Source organism: Bubalus bubalis, chromosome 5 (assembly GCF_019923935.1).
Source record: "Bubalus bubalis isolate 160015118507 breed Murrah chromosome 5, NDDB_SH_1, whole genome shotgun sequence".
Taxonomy (NCBI): domain Eukaryota; kingdom Metazoa; phylum Chordata; class Mammalia; order Artiodactyla; family Bovidae; genus Bubalus; species Bubalus bubalis.
This window is the reverse complement of record NC_059161.1, coordinates 95,677,131-95,692,826: the sequence shown is the minus strand read 5'-3', so window position 1 is coordinate 95,692,826 and position 15,696 is coordinate 95,677,131.

Below are 15,696 nucleotides of genomic sequence, written 5' to 3'. Positions count from 1 at the left end.
GGAAAATGTTCTGTGTACTTTAGTCTGATGAATTATCAGATATTCTGATCAGCAGTTTCTTTATTGCTAATTAAAATTTCAACTTCATGTGTGTTAGATTCAGTGATTATTTCCAAAGTTTCCACTTCCATAGACAACCTATAATTTCCTATGAGGAGTACTAAAAGACTACAATATTAAATAAAGTAAATAAGAATGCAACTATTTTGCTTAAATTATGAACTTGAACCAGGCCATGATGCATCTTGCTTCTGCTGCTGCTGCTAAGTCATGTCAGTCGTGTCCTACTCTGTGAGAGCCCATAGACGGCAGCCCACCAGGTTCCCCTGTCTCTAGAACACTGGAGTGGGTTGCCATTTCCTTCTCCAATGCATGAAAGTGAAAATTGGAAGGGAAGTCGCTCAGTCGGGTCCGCCTCTTAGCGACCCGGTGGACTGCAGCCTACCAGGCTCCTCCGCCCATGGGATTTTCCAGGCAAGAGTACTGGAGTGCGGTGCCATTGCCTTCTCCAATGATGCATCTTGCTGCTGCTGCTGCTGCTAAGTCACTTCAGTCGCATCTTAGCCCTCACTTATTGGCTCTTCAGACATAGTTACATGGCAGTAGTGTTATTCACAATGTGAAAATTTTGGCAAGACAAACTCCACAAGTTTTTCTCATACTTGGTACATTTTTATGGGTTAATTGAGGACCAGTCAAGCCCTTGAGCTTGCAAGTGATTTTAATAGGTCATTTCATCAGACATCTCATCTAATTCTTGAGAACTTTCTAGAAATGCCTTACAAGGAATGTAAGGCATTCTACATTAATCTACATTAATCTAATGTAATCTGTGAATCTACATTAACACATGTGCCAAAACCATACAGTATTGATTTTCTAATTTTATAGATGAGGGATTTGAAACAGATTGATGCAGGTTGCACATCTCAGTAATTTTTGAGCAAGTATTTGAAACTAGATCTAACTGGTTCTTTCTTGTACAACACATTATCTAACAAAACAAAACATAAGCAAATGAAATTGTTGATTGCTTCTGTTACACAGATTCCGAATGAGAGAAGGCTTTTGTTTTCTAAGTTGATGGTTTTGTTTTATTCTCTGTATATCAGTGAGTTGGAATGAATCATTGACTGAGTAACTCCTGAGTGTCTCCAGAGAACTCTGAATGTTTGACTGATAAAATCAACATATAATGGATGAGTTTAGAAATATATTTAGCCTTCTAAAGGAGAATGAATCGTTCCCAAGGTGGAACAAGACTTGACTCATTGGTATTAGCTAAGTAAAGAAAAAAAATATGTCAAGAGAAAATAAGTTGTCAGCAATGGAAACTCAGAAAACTGCAGAGGGAAGAAAACCAGTAATAGCAGTATATATCCGGACACTGTCCAAGGAAAGAAACATTGAATCTGGATGATGTGAGTCTTGTCTCAGGAAAACTCAGTGCTCGTCTTCAGTCCAAGCCCCTCATGTGAGCTATGCCCTTTCCTAGGAAGAGGATTATTACTGGGAGTGGTCAAGTTTGAAAGCAGTGATTTGACCACGTTTCCTTGGAGATATAGCTTTAGTTTAAGAAAAAGTCTTCACCAGAATAAAAGCCTCTTCTATACTTCCTTGAAATCATTTTCTTTGCACAAAGCGAGCAAGACAGTCCTGGGTCTACTGATTTACCTGAATGGGATCAATGTCAAGCTATCTCTAGGCTTTAGGACAAACTATCTCCTTCACTATGGATAGTATGTTCAAAATTATCTGTACTTTGAAATTGAAGTAATATGACCTGAGACTTAGTAATGGTCTAACTAAAAGACCAGAGTAGACCATTCTGCCTACTATGATGCTAAGTTCTACGTTGCTGCTAGCCTTCTACATTAACTAGAATAGTCAAGATTAGGGTGACAAATACTTGTTGTTAGCTCAACATAACAGAAATTTGCTGTTCATATTAAAGCCTGTTTACATCTTGGCAGAAGAAGGTGGTGGCACTATGTATCCATGGATGCGTGTGTTACAGGGGTGACCGCTTCCCTGCCTTGTCATTCATGAACCAAGACTATGGCAGTTCTGACATCTCCAATTTGTAGCACCCAGGATGGACTTTGGAACCATCTTCTTCCCCAAATTGAAAGGAGAAAAACTCATAAAGGAACAAATGGAAAGATTTTATAGTTATAGTTGGCACACATCACTTTTATTCATATTCTATTAGCTATAACTCAATCTCATGACCAATCTAACTGCAAAGGATGATGGGTAAGGTAGTCTGTGCCCAGGAAGAAGAGGAGAAAAGATTTTGCCAATACCATTCACTGCCAGCTATACAAAAGGGTTTCTACTTGTAAAGTAGCTAAGAGCACAGAAGGAGTATGGCGTTGAGTACATTATTTTCTCAGTTACTCCTAAATGATTGTGTGTGTGTGTATGTGGTATGTCTGTTGTTGTTCCAGCATTTATTTTCTCCTGTACCTCCCTGTTCTTTTCTGATAAAATTTAGTAGAAGAGACACATGTTTTGGAGGGGATGATCTGAAATGGAAGACCAGCTCTTCTACTTTCCATCTATAAAACCACATCAAGTTTTAGTTTCCTCATCAGCAAAATGAGGATAATGTCCAGGATGTTTGAGGCTGGTCTGGAACGAGATTGGATGCTGGGTAATTCTGTATTTTGGACACATTGTCTCAGGATAGAACAATCTGGTCATTAGAAACATGGGGAATCATCTTTTTGGTCTTGATTGAAAAGAATCACTTGAAATGCCCATTTTTGCTTGTTTGTTTTATTTCTTGATTTTTTTTTCCTTTCATTAGCTTTATTATGATATACTTTATGTATAATGCAATCAGCAATTTTAAGCATATGATTTGATAAAGTTTGACAAATATATACAGTAGTGTGACAGCAATCATTAAGAGAAAATATTTACATTTATTTCCAAATGCTCCCTTATGCTCCACTGCATTCAGTACCTTCCCTTTCCACCTCTGAACCCTGACAACCATTGATCTGACTTCTGTCATTATGGCTTTTCCTTTTCTAGACTGTCATATTAAATCATAAAGTTTGTTTTTATGTCTGGCCTCTTTTACTTGACAAAATAGTTTTGAGATTTATATACATTTTGTGCAAAGCAATAGTTCACCCCTTTGTTGCTAAGTAGTATTCTATTGTATAGAAATACCAAGTTTATTTATGAACTCTATTCATAAATTGATGAAAATCTGTGTTACTTTTGAGTCTGCTTAATATGAGTACATCTGCTCTGAAGAGTGGAGTGTAAGTCTCTGTGTGGACGCAAGTCTTGATTTCTCTTAGGTAAATGCCTAGGAATATGCCTGCAGTGTCAGTCTTGCTTTGTATCGATGCTGGCTAATTTATATGTGTTTCTTAATCTGGCTTCCTTTATGAGGAAACTGCTTTGTGCAAAAGGAAATAAATTTTGATCACTGAAATGGGGTAAACCTTTATTTAATACCTTGTTTGCTTTATACATACAGCAATCTCTAAAGTCTGGTCAAGTCTGATGGAGAAATAGCAATATAATAGCTATACTTAGCTAAGTTTCTTCCATTTACTAAACACGAAGCTATGGTTGTAACAACAGCAATAAGTATTTAAGCCTTAAGTATTTAACTCTACTACTTATATATTTTCACATCATTTTTTGACATGCAGAAACTAAGATACAAAAATGATTAAGTTTGCCCAAGATCATCAGTTAAAAAGGGGTGCAGACTGGAATTCAAATCCAGATCTACCTGATTTCCAATCCTATACATTTCCCATTTGTCTTAGTATGAATATCATGGACTGGGTGGCTTATATAACAGACATTTCTTTCTCATAGTTCTGGAAACTAGGTAGTCTAAAATCAAGGTGTCAACAGATTTGCTGTCCTGTGAGGTATCACTTCCCAGTTCATAGACAGACTTCCTTTTACTGTGTCATCACGTGTAGGAAATGGGTAAATGCTACCCCTGGAGTATTTTTTATAGGGATGTTGATCCCATGCAGAGCCTTCATGACCTAATCATCTCCTGTAGGCCTTACTTTTAAATATTTTAATATCAGTATTCAGTTTCAAATATGAATCTGCAGGAGACACATTCAGTCCATAGGATTACTGCTCTGTATATTTGAATTTGTAAAACTAAAGGACAACTTTTTGACAATGGACATCCACTTACAGCTCTGTCTGTGAGAAGAGCCATCAGCGTGCCTGGCTCTTCTCTTCCTAACAGGTGTCCCCTACCTATGACAGACACGCACGGCAAGTATTGCCCAGAATCACTTTCTGTATTACATAAGGGTCCATTTGGATCTTTGAGAGTGGTTTTCATAAGATTCTTTCTTAATACAAGATTAAAAACAAAAACAGATAAATTTGGTGCTTTAAATAAATACTATTATAGTTTTCCTGGCATTAGAGAAGTTTCCTAAAAGTTAATCACCACTCGAACAAGGCAAGAGTATGTCTTCCAATAGACAAACTCCTCGGCAACAGAAAACAATCCCTAAGACTGCTCCTAATTCTTTTTTTCCCCTTCCTTGTACATATATCATATCAAACCGATTCTCCAACACTTAGCCTCAAGAGCGTTTCAGTATCTATGCAATGACAAAAAGACAATAATGGGAATACTGTGTATCTTTTAAAGTGTCTGATCTTTATAAAAAACATTAAAATCTTTTGGCTATTTTATTTATGCCTTTCATACAAGCCCAAAATAGTGTTTTTTCCCATGAAGAGTTTTCCAATAAGTACTTGTTCTAGAGCACAAGGTCAATTTGTCATTTTTTCTTCCATTAATTTGAATGACACCATCCCAGAATTATGCAATTATTTTCTGTCAGTAAGAACATTTTGTTGCAGCCAATGGCTGAGAGAGAGATTCTGCACAAGTATAATCTGAAATAGTATCATCTAGTCATTTCATAAAATAGATTCAACTTTAAAATATTCCATTAAGTTATTCAATATGCGATTTTTTTATTAAGCAGAGTGGGTGGTCTAAGCAAGCAAGATTAGACTCATTTGACTGGTACTTGAGAAAAGTAAGAGTATATTATGCTTTCCTTACTATTTAATAAGTCAACATGCTTTGCTTCTTCTTCCCTATTCTTTCCTTTCTGGTAAAACTTATCAGAAGAGACACAGTCTTTGGAGGAGGAGGATCTGGGATGCAGGTCAGCTCTTTCACTTTCCATCTACATAATTTCTTCAAATTTAGTTTCCTCATCATCCAGATAAATAGGATAATGATATGTACTTACAGGTCAGTCATGAGAACTGAGTGGCTGTGTATGTCATTCCCAATGGTTGAAAACATAGAAGGAGAACAAGTTTAACTGGGGAATAGAAGCTCATTCCTGTGACCAGTAACCATGGGACAGTCATGAAATACTTAAAGATAGCGGACATGCATAGCCCAGCTGAACAGCCAGATCAGAGGCATCGAGACATGAGAGCTATCAGATATGGGTGATTTTGAAATGCAGAAAGTGGTAGCTTTGCCCACGGAGTAGATGTAGAGCCACAAGACTTGGTGGATAGAGCAGGAACACAGAACATCAGCTTGTCAGGAATGAGCAGCCTCAAAGGCAATGTAGAAGAAGATTCCAGAGAGAAAATACATAAACGTGGTCTCTTGCATTTTGGAGAACTGGAGCTGTTGTACTGGGTTATTTTTATGGGGCTTTTGCTCAGACTAAAAAAAAAAAAAAAAAACTTTGAAAAAACATTGGAGAACACCATAGGAAATCTATAATTGCCTAAACATCCTAGTTTTTGAAAATACTGGTGGCAGCTGGTGGAGGAGCCTTTTCTTCTACTTTCCAGTTTGGAGGGAAATGCTGCCCGTGATGTCTTGCTGGCAGAGTGACTGACCTGAATGTTCTTCTTATAGAATAGGCTGCTTTGAGAGCAAATGAGAAAGAGACCACCTAGCCTGTCTGACATTAAAGGCTCCATCCCTTGATTGATCCAGCTTTTCTCCTGACTCCATTCGATGATTCTACTTGCTGAGTACTTATCATATAATGTACGGGTTGGGCAATTAGGATAAAAATATAATTGAGAAGCAGTCTTTGCCAATGGAAATTGTACAAACTGGTAGAAGATAAAGCCAAGCTAATTCATGAAGATAATGCAAAACAGAATGCCTAACACCAACTGTCACTTCAAATTTCCTTATATTTATTTTTTACACATTTTCATTCTGTTTCAGGCAATATTTCATTTGCATCTACATTGTGATAAAGGTATGATTATCTCTATTTGCCAATGAGCAAATCAAGCAATGTTAATTTAACTAGCCTGGAACCACAAAGTCAAAAACCAGTGATGACGAAATATTTGCTGGTTCTTTTCCATTGCAAAGGCTGGTTCTTCACATGACATCTTATGCTCTCATTGCCATTAAAAATGCAGGAACACTTCATCACAAAATGTTAAATGGGAATGCACTGTTCACCTCTGAAATTCAAGAGAGATAGAGAGTAGGGATAGAGAAGGGAAGAAGTCATGGAAGGAAGGACAAAAGGGAGTGAGAGTGAAATGTAGAAGGAAAGAGGGAGAGAACACGTAGATGGAGTGAAGGAGGGAAGAAAAAGGAACTAAGAGACACAGACAACAATGCTTGCTTGAGCTAAACAACCCTTCCCAGCCCATAATATTTTTAAGAATATTAAAATATTCATCCTCCAGAAAGTGAAAGAAGATTATTACACATTGGGACTTCTTCAAAGGGTGACTAATCTACAATAATTAAGTAAAGCAGGAGAAAACTCCAATGGAAAATTCAACCAAAGATAAAAAGCAAATGATATTACTAACAGAAGGGCTTTGAAACAAACACACAAATGAAAAATACATACATACATATATATATATATATATATATATGTGTGTGTGTGTGTGTATATATATATATATATATATATATATATATATATATATATATATAGGTAAGTCCCCACATTTGAATTCAGGTCCTGCTATTTAATACACAGCAAGCTATTTCACTTCTCTAAGCATCATCCCCTTATCTGTAAAACAGGGTAATAACAGTACCCAACTTACGAGGGGGTTATAGGGATAGTTTGAGAGCATGCGCATCATGTGCCTTGCAGAGTACCCAGTAAGCAGCAAACTTGCAATAAATGCTATTTGATGACTGTGATGATGATGATGGCAATGGTGCTCTAGAGACAACGGCAGTGACTAAAATGATGCCTTAGGTGGTGAAGATGTAATGCCATTTGGGAAGCCTTCCCTCCCTGCTTCCTGATCCCTGGAGATAGGAATGCCCTCCTCTATGTCACTATATGATTTCTGAACACCTCACACTATAGATTTGATTACATGTTCCTGTTGCCACTGAATTTTCTGCCTTTCTTTCTCACTTATCTATGAGCGCCATGAAGTTCTGAGTCTCTTGTATTCCCTCATTGCCTTAGACACATTAGGTTCTCAAGGAATATCTGTAAAACAGCTGAATCAATTGAGATAAATCCAGATAGCACACTGTAAACTCTATAGCAGTATAAGAATGCTCACTAGCCTTACTGTGGTTCTTTATATAGATTTTTGCTCCTAGTCAATTATTCTTCCAAATAATAAGCCCTCTGTGTTAGGCAGGTGTCCAATATTACCACACTTGTGACTATGAAAACAGCTGCTCCTTGATATAAAAGCAAAGTAGGAAGAAATCAACTGGAAGCTGGAGGCATTTAACACAACATGAAAGAATAAAAATTCAAACAATATAAACCTTGCTGATGAAATTGTAGTCTTGAAATAATGGCATTAGCATCTCCTGGAGTCTTATTAGAAAAGAAAAATTTCAGGTCCCATCCCAGACCCACAAAATCAGAATCTGCATTTTAAGCAAACCCTCAGGTGATTCCTACACATGTTGCATTTGAGAAGACCTGCTCTACATCCTTGGGCACACTTGATGGACAGGAAGCAAGCCTTCTTTTTCTGGACTTTCTTTAAGAAAAGGCATGTGATGACGATGAAGGAAACAAATGTTTGTAGATCACTTGTTCTGTACCAAGCTCAGAATAGATGTTTTGATACGAAATTTACTTTAATTCCCCCAATAGTTTTGTAGAGTTTGTATTGTTATCTTTCTTTTTTGTTGATGCTCAGAGAGGGTAAATAATGAGCAAGTGGCAAAGTTTGAATTTGACTTGATGACCTTACTTCAAAGCCAGATTTTATAGGAAGCTTGTAGCCAGCTTATCAAGCCCTACTTTGGTCAACTTGTTCTCAAGTCTCCAAAACTCCCTCATAGCACCATTACAAACACATCTTTACCTTTATCTGAAGTCCTGGAGCACCACTTTCTTGAAGGCTAGTCTGAACTTGGGCAGAATTGGTTTAAAATTATAGCTTCCCTTAATTGCTGTGGAACACTGGGATCACCCAGCATTCATTTACCTAAACAGAAATAATACTGTTCAGGAGAAAAAATTTTTCCTCTACCTTTTAGGTTCTTCTGATTGTTCTAAGAGTTAAATTAACATTAGGCAGATTAAAAGGACAGAATAAAACAAAATTCTAATAATATGTATACTTGGGAGAAACCCAGGAGAACTGAATAACTCACCCAAATGGCCAAACCCGTCAACTTAAATGCCCTCTTCAGCTAAAGACAAAACAGGTTTTGTGAGTAGTGTTTTGGAACCTAAAAATGGGAGAAGGCAATTCACACAAAAATACAGAAGCAACTATGTAGTTTAAAATGTTTTCTGTGCCATGCAGAGACAATAGGACACCAAATGGTTATCCATTGTCATCTCTAGTCCTGCTGAGTGTCCCCACCACACCTGGACCATATTCTACGCAAAAAGTAAAAGTGTTAGTCTCTTAGTCATGCCAACTCTTTGTGAGCCCATAAACTATAGCCTGCCAGGCTCTTCTGTCCATAGGATTCTCCAGGCAATGATACTGGCATGGGTAGCATTCCCTTCTCTGGGGGATCTTCCCAACCTGGGGATAAAACCAGGGTCTCCTGCATTGCAGGAAGATTCTCTACTGTCTGAACCATCAGAGAAGCACACAGTCTATGCAGAAGTCTCTGGCAATAGGTTTGCTCCTAGAACAGGCCCTTTATCTAAATTTTTAGACAGCTAAAGAGATAAAAAGAAAGACTGCTGAGTCTTTCTGGCCCCTTGGTTGTTTTCAGCTTGAAATAATCCTTGTACCAAAGAGAAATTTTGAGTTTGTAAGTTCTGCTTCCTTACAAAGGGAAGCAAAGGATCTACATCAAAGAACTGCTAAAAGATTTAATATCATGTGCACAGAGCACTTAAAACAGTCTTTGATGTTTGTTAATTGCTCAACAAATGCTAGGTGCTGCTCCAAATAAATTTTTGTCATATAATATTCAATATAAATAACACCCCCAAAAAAGTCTCCCAAAGTATTACTTACTCACTCCTATGTCCTTATAAATAGCCCTTAATTATTTAAAAAAACTTGGATATTTTGAGTGCCTCAAGTCAAATACTCAATATCTAATTCCAAACTCATGATTCTCCCCTGCCCTATCCCACTACAGTTGAGACATCTTTGCCATATTAATTATTACACTTGTTAATTTTTACTTGCATTGAAGTATGACTTCCTTAATATTAAAGGCTGCATATCACTTATCTTTTGAATTCCTAGCCCCTAACACAGTGCTTTGCATGTTGAAAAATTACATGATTTCTATATTTGTCTAGACATGTTTTGTTAACCAAACTTTAGTGAGATCAGAGAAACACCATTGTTAGTTGTCCCAAGAGGATTTGTCATATTTACTTTAGATCTTGAAGTCAGTAACTTTACAAACTCTTATATTTGGGAAGCTAGACTATCCACCTCAGAGTCTGGATTTATTATTAATGATGCTGTATTTATAAAATTCTTTTTTAAGACTGAAAAACAAAGTTCCCACTTGTAGAATATTTCTGGTTTCCAGGCCACAGGAAAACAAAAAGACCCACTGTGAATCTGGCTGTTTGGCATGGAGAAGAGTTAGCATAAGGTAAAGGAGAAGCTGCCATTCTCAGGCGGCACAGTGGTGAAGAATCCAACTGCCAATGCAGGAGATGCAGAGACTTGGGTTCAATCCCTGAATCAGAAGATTACCCTGGAGTAGGAAATGGCAACCCACTCCAGTATTCTGCCTGGAAAATTCCATGGGCAGAGAAGCCTGGCAGGCTACAGTCCATGGGGTTGCAAAATGTCAGACACGATTGAGCACACACGCAAGCCAGTGAGCACAGGCGCAAGCCATTATGTTAACGGAAATATCAGTTCTTTTGCAAGAAATTCATATCCAACGTTTATTTGACAAGGATTATAGTTTGCCTATTTGTTTCTATTAATTCATTAATAGTATAGTGTGAAGTGTATTAGTTTGGTTAGTCTCTGAGTAGAGCTTATGTTATAAATCTTGCGGAGGTGGCTCTCTGCTCTGAGTTCATGATTTAGCCCAGAGTCTTCTATTCCACATGGGGGTTACACTCAGTATGTATGAAGGTTCAACATATCTTATTATCAAACAGAAATGGAGACTCTTCGGACTACAAAATTCAAACTGAGGATCTCAACACTTAAGAGTGTTGGTTTGTGTTTTCTAAAAGGAAGAATATCATACACATTCACAAGCATTACTATTCAACTGTCCTAGGGTTTGAATCCCAGATCAAATACTTTCTAATTGTGTGAAGTTAAAAAATTCTGTAACTTGCTTAATTCACTCTTTAATCTGTAAAACTAACACAACAATCTAACTTTCAGGGCTATTGTGAAAATTAAAATGAGGTAGCATGCTTCATAAGTAAAAGGTGTTCCTAAATGGTAACTATTCTACTTTTTTCCAAAGTGAATCTCTAGACTCTGGTCAAATTTGATACACTATAAAAGAACATCAATATACAGCATAAGTTCACATTGGGAGCTCTATTTTCTCTCTGTCTTGGATATATAATAAATATAATTCTCTTATTATTAGGTGATACATTTCCCTCTGAGATTTAGGTTTGCAAAATCTATACATAACGTTTTAGATTAGAAGTTGCCTTAAAGGATAGAATTCCACCCAAATTAAATCAGGAAAGTAGAACCTGGAAATTTAATAACAATATACCTAAAATTAAAACTTTACATGATGATCATGATGAAAATGGTGGTAATAGCCATTGTTTATTGAATACCAATTTTGTACTAGGCTCTCTAGTAACTATCTTATATACATTATCTCTAAGTTTTGAAACTGCTTATAAAAAGTAAAAAGTGTTAGTTGCTCAGTCATGTCCGACTCTTTGCAGCCCCATGAACTGTGGCTCACCAGGCTCTGTCCATGAAATTCTCCAGACAAGAATACTGGAGCGAGTAGTCATTCCCTTCTCCAGGGGATCTTATGACTCAGGGATCAAACCTGGGTCTCCTGCATTGAAGACAGATTCTTTACCATCTGAGCCAGAAAATGTCTATAAAAGAGATGTTGTTATAATCCCTGTTCTACAGAAACTGAAGCTCAGGGAGCTTAAATGGCTTGCTTGGAGTCAAACAACTAATAACTGGCAGAACAGTGACTACAATTCAGGTAGTCTCTGACTCTACAGCCGGTAGTAGTAATAGACTACAACTCTACTCGAATGGGAAAAAAATGTAACAAAAATATTCTTCCAAGAAATTACCAAAAGGAAATGCAAATATTAACAAGAAAATCACCAGAACATCTCCAACATTATTCAGAAGAAATTTCAGTGCCCTGACAAACTGGCACAAGTATTTTGGTCACTTTGCAGGTGATCCCTATGTGGATCCAGGTGCAGCTGGCAAACATGAATTTTTCATAATCAAAAATAAACTTGGTTGCTATGACTCAAATATTCATGAATTTAATCATCATTGGATATTCTGGCCAAGTCTCTGGATTCACAGAGTTAAATCTAGTCTCAAGATCATGTTATCCCCGTCAGACTGGTACTATCTTGAGCCCACTGTCATTAAATCCATGCTAGAACACTTAGCTGATTTTCAGCTATGACATTACTATATTTTTATGAAATAACATCTCAAAACCAAATGACTAACGGGAGAAGGTTGGGGGGTGGTAAGTTGGGAATTTGGGATTGACACATGCACATTGTTATTGTCACTGTTTAGTCGCTAAATCCTGTCTGACTCTTTGGGTACCCCATGGGCTATAGCCCACAGCGCTTCCCTGTCCATGCGGTTTTCCAGGCAAGAAAGCTGCAGTGGGTTGCCATTTCCTTCTCTAGAGGATCTTCCTGACCCAGATATCGAACTCCCATCTCATGCATGCATCTTCTGCATTGCAGATGGATTCCTTATCACAGAGCCACCAGGAAAGCCCCATATATACACACTGGGTGTGTGTGCATGCTCAATCATTCAGTCCTGTCCTTCTCTCTGAGACTCCATGGACTGTAACCTGCCAGGTTCCTTTGCCCATGGGATTTTCCAGACAAGAATACTGGAGTGGGTTGCCATTTTCTTCTCCACGGGATCTTCCCAACCCAGGGATCAAATCAAGGTCTCCCACATTGCGGGCAGACACTTTACCCTCTAAGCCACCAGGGAAGCAGATAATCAACAAAAACGCACGGTAAAGCAGATGGAACTCTTCTCAAAATTCTGTAATAATTTAAACGGGAAAAGAATTTGGGAAAGAATAGATATATGTATATGTATAACTGAATTACTTTCGTATACACCTGAAACTAACACAACATTGTAAATCAACTATAGTTCAATTCAAAAATTTTAAGTGGATTTTATATGGGCATGTTATAACAGACTTTATGACATTTGGCATGTGGGTAAAGTATCCAAATTAAATATCTGGCTGCAGAGAGGATCCATATTTATTTTTCATTTTATTTTTTTTAATCTCTCTTTATTTCAATAAAAGCAGGGAAAAATTTGCTAAATGACAAATATCATCTTCATAAAAATTAAGTAACTGGAGTCTTTAAACCATTCCTATATGCCCATATTTCATGAACACACTTGGAGAAAACACAGTCACTTCTCCAGAAGGTGACTCAACTTCCAAGTGCCAAGGCCATCTACCTCCTGACAGGTGCTACCAAGCAGCTGCTACCAAAAAGAGATCAGTCCTTGGATGTCTAAACTGGTTGCCAGTCTATTTGTTCATTGAAATGAAGTGTCATGGTGTTATGAGATGAATCTGTCAAGATCCATATGCAAACCCTGGCCCAATTACCAAGTGGCAGGAGGCACCTGGCTGGTGACAGAGGAGAGTGACTGCACACATCAGACAGCCCCACCTCATGAACACTTAGAGGGAACGCACAGGGTGATTCAAAAGCAGCAGAATGAATTAGCCCGCTATGGCTTTCGCCTGGTGGAGTTTTATGTCCTCTGTGCTCTATTCCTGTCCATTAGTTTAATGAAAGCAAATTAAGTTAATTATTTAATAAAAAAATTTTCTTTTTAAATGAAATCCATTGCTGATCAAATTAGATAAAAGACACAAAGACAGTTTGAAAGCATAATGCATAATGCACATTGTTATTCTGAAGCCTTGGACTAGGCTCATCTCTGGGATTGCACAGGTGCCCCATGACAGTTTTCATCAACATATAGGCTGTTTTCTGCAGATGGTCCTGGAACCTTGGCAAGAGTTCATAGTACATCACCCTGGATTTATGCACCAAGAAGCAGATACCTCGGTAGTGAAAAAGAGCCAGAGTTCCAGCAGGAGCTGAGTCTGACCTCAGAAAAATCAATTACCAGTCTATAATCTTTGCCAAATCACTTCTTTCTCTGAATCTCAGATTCCTCATCTCTATAGTGGGTACAAAGGTCTATTTCATACAGTTATAGAAGAAATCACATTGAAGTCTGATGTATAATGTTCATTATAGGTTCTTCAATTCCACAAAGTCTACCCTATTCTACCAGTGTTCTCAGCCCTTTAGATAATTCCAGATAAGTGGGTTTGGAGCAGTAGTAAAGATCATAGTGGTAAAAGTTCAGAGACCTCCTAATTCAACTTTTTACAAAGAGTGTCCATAAAATGTATGTGCCCAATCCTTCACTCATTTACTCCTTTCATAAAAATAATTTTTAACATGAAAATTATCAAAATAAGTATGAGGTTTCTAGTGATGTATCTGTATAAAGCTTACTAACTCACACCTGTTTTCTCACCCATGTATATTATTCAGGACTTTTCTTCTTTCTGAATGCATTTCAAGAGACAGACAGGAAGACATCCTTGAGTTTTGTTAACTCCTTAGCATCTTGTTCATATTAGGCTTTTGAAAGAAAGATTAAAATTGAAAACATTGCACTTATAAATGGAGAGGTTCGTGCTTTATATTTAAGCTATAGTTTTATTCTTAACTTTTAGTACCAAGCATAATTCCTTTTCTTGCAGAATTGAGCTGAAAGACAGATGCAATTTCAATTCTGTGATTTATTTATTGCGATTATAGGCATGAGTCTCAATCCATATTGAAATATCAATAATAACATATTAAGTTAGTCATAACAATCTAAAGGTCATATATTTTAATTGATCTTTAATAAAAAAGCAGGATAACAATATATCATTTTCTAGAACATTTATTGTGTACTTCCCTAGAATATGAGCTCTTTGAAAGCACAATCTCCAGCACAAAGTCACTTCCTAGCACATATTATGCATTGATTAACATAGTAATGAGCTAATTAACAGGTGAATGAAGAAACTAGTTCATGAATTGTTTAGGTCATTACTTTTTTTTTTTTTTTTAAGTTTGGAAGTTGGCTTTTATTTTAATTATTTATCTATTGGCTGTATCACACAGCCTGTGGGATCCTAGTCCCCTGGGCCCCTGCAACAGGAACATGGAGTCCTAATGACTCATCAGTTCAGTTCAGTTGCTCAGCTGTGTCCAACTCTTTGTGACCCCATGAATTGCAGCATACCAGGCCTCCCTGTCCATCACCAACTCCCGGAGTTCACCCAAACCCATGTCCATCGAGTCAGTGATGCCATCCAACCATCTCATCCTCTGTCATCCCCTTCTCCACCTGCCCCCAATCCCTCGCAGCATCAGGGTCTTTTCCAGTGAGTCAACTCTTTGCATGAGGTGGCCAAAGTATTGGAGTTTCAGCTTTAGCATCAGTTCTTCCAATGAACACCCAGGGCTGATCTCCTTTAGGATGGACTGGTTGGATCTCCTTGCAGTCCAAGGGACTCTCAAGAGTCTTCTCCAACACCACAGTTCAAAAGCATCAATTCTTTGGCACTCAGCTTTCTTCACAGTCCAACTCTCACATCCATACATGACCACTGGAATGACCCATCAGGTCTTTCTAAATCCCTGATCAGGTCTTCCTTGTTAAGGAAATGTAAGCTTTTCATTTTACAAAGTAAATCAGCTGCTAAGTCACTTCAGTCGTGTCCAACTCTGTGCGACCCCATAGACAGCAGCCCACCAGGCTCCCCTGTCCCTGGGAATCTTCAGGCAATAACACTGGAGTGGGTTGCCATTTCCTTCTCCAATGCATGAAAGTGAAAAGTGAAAGTGAAGTCGCTTAGTCGTGCCCGACCCTCAGCGACCCCATGGACTGCAGCCCTCCAGGCTCCTCCATCCATGGGATTTTCCAGGCAAGAGTACTGGAGTGGGGTGCCATTGCCTTCTCCAAGTA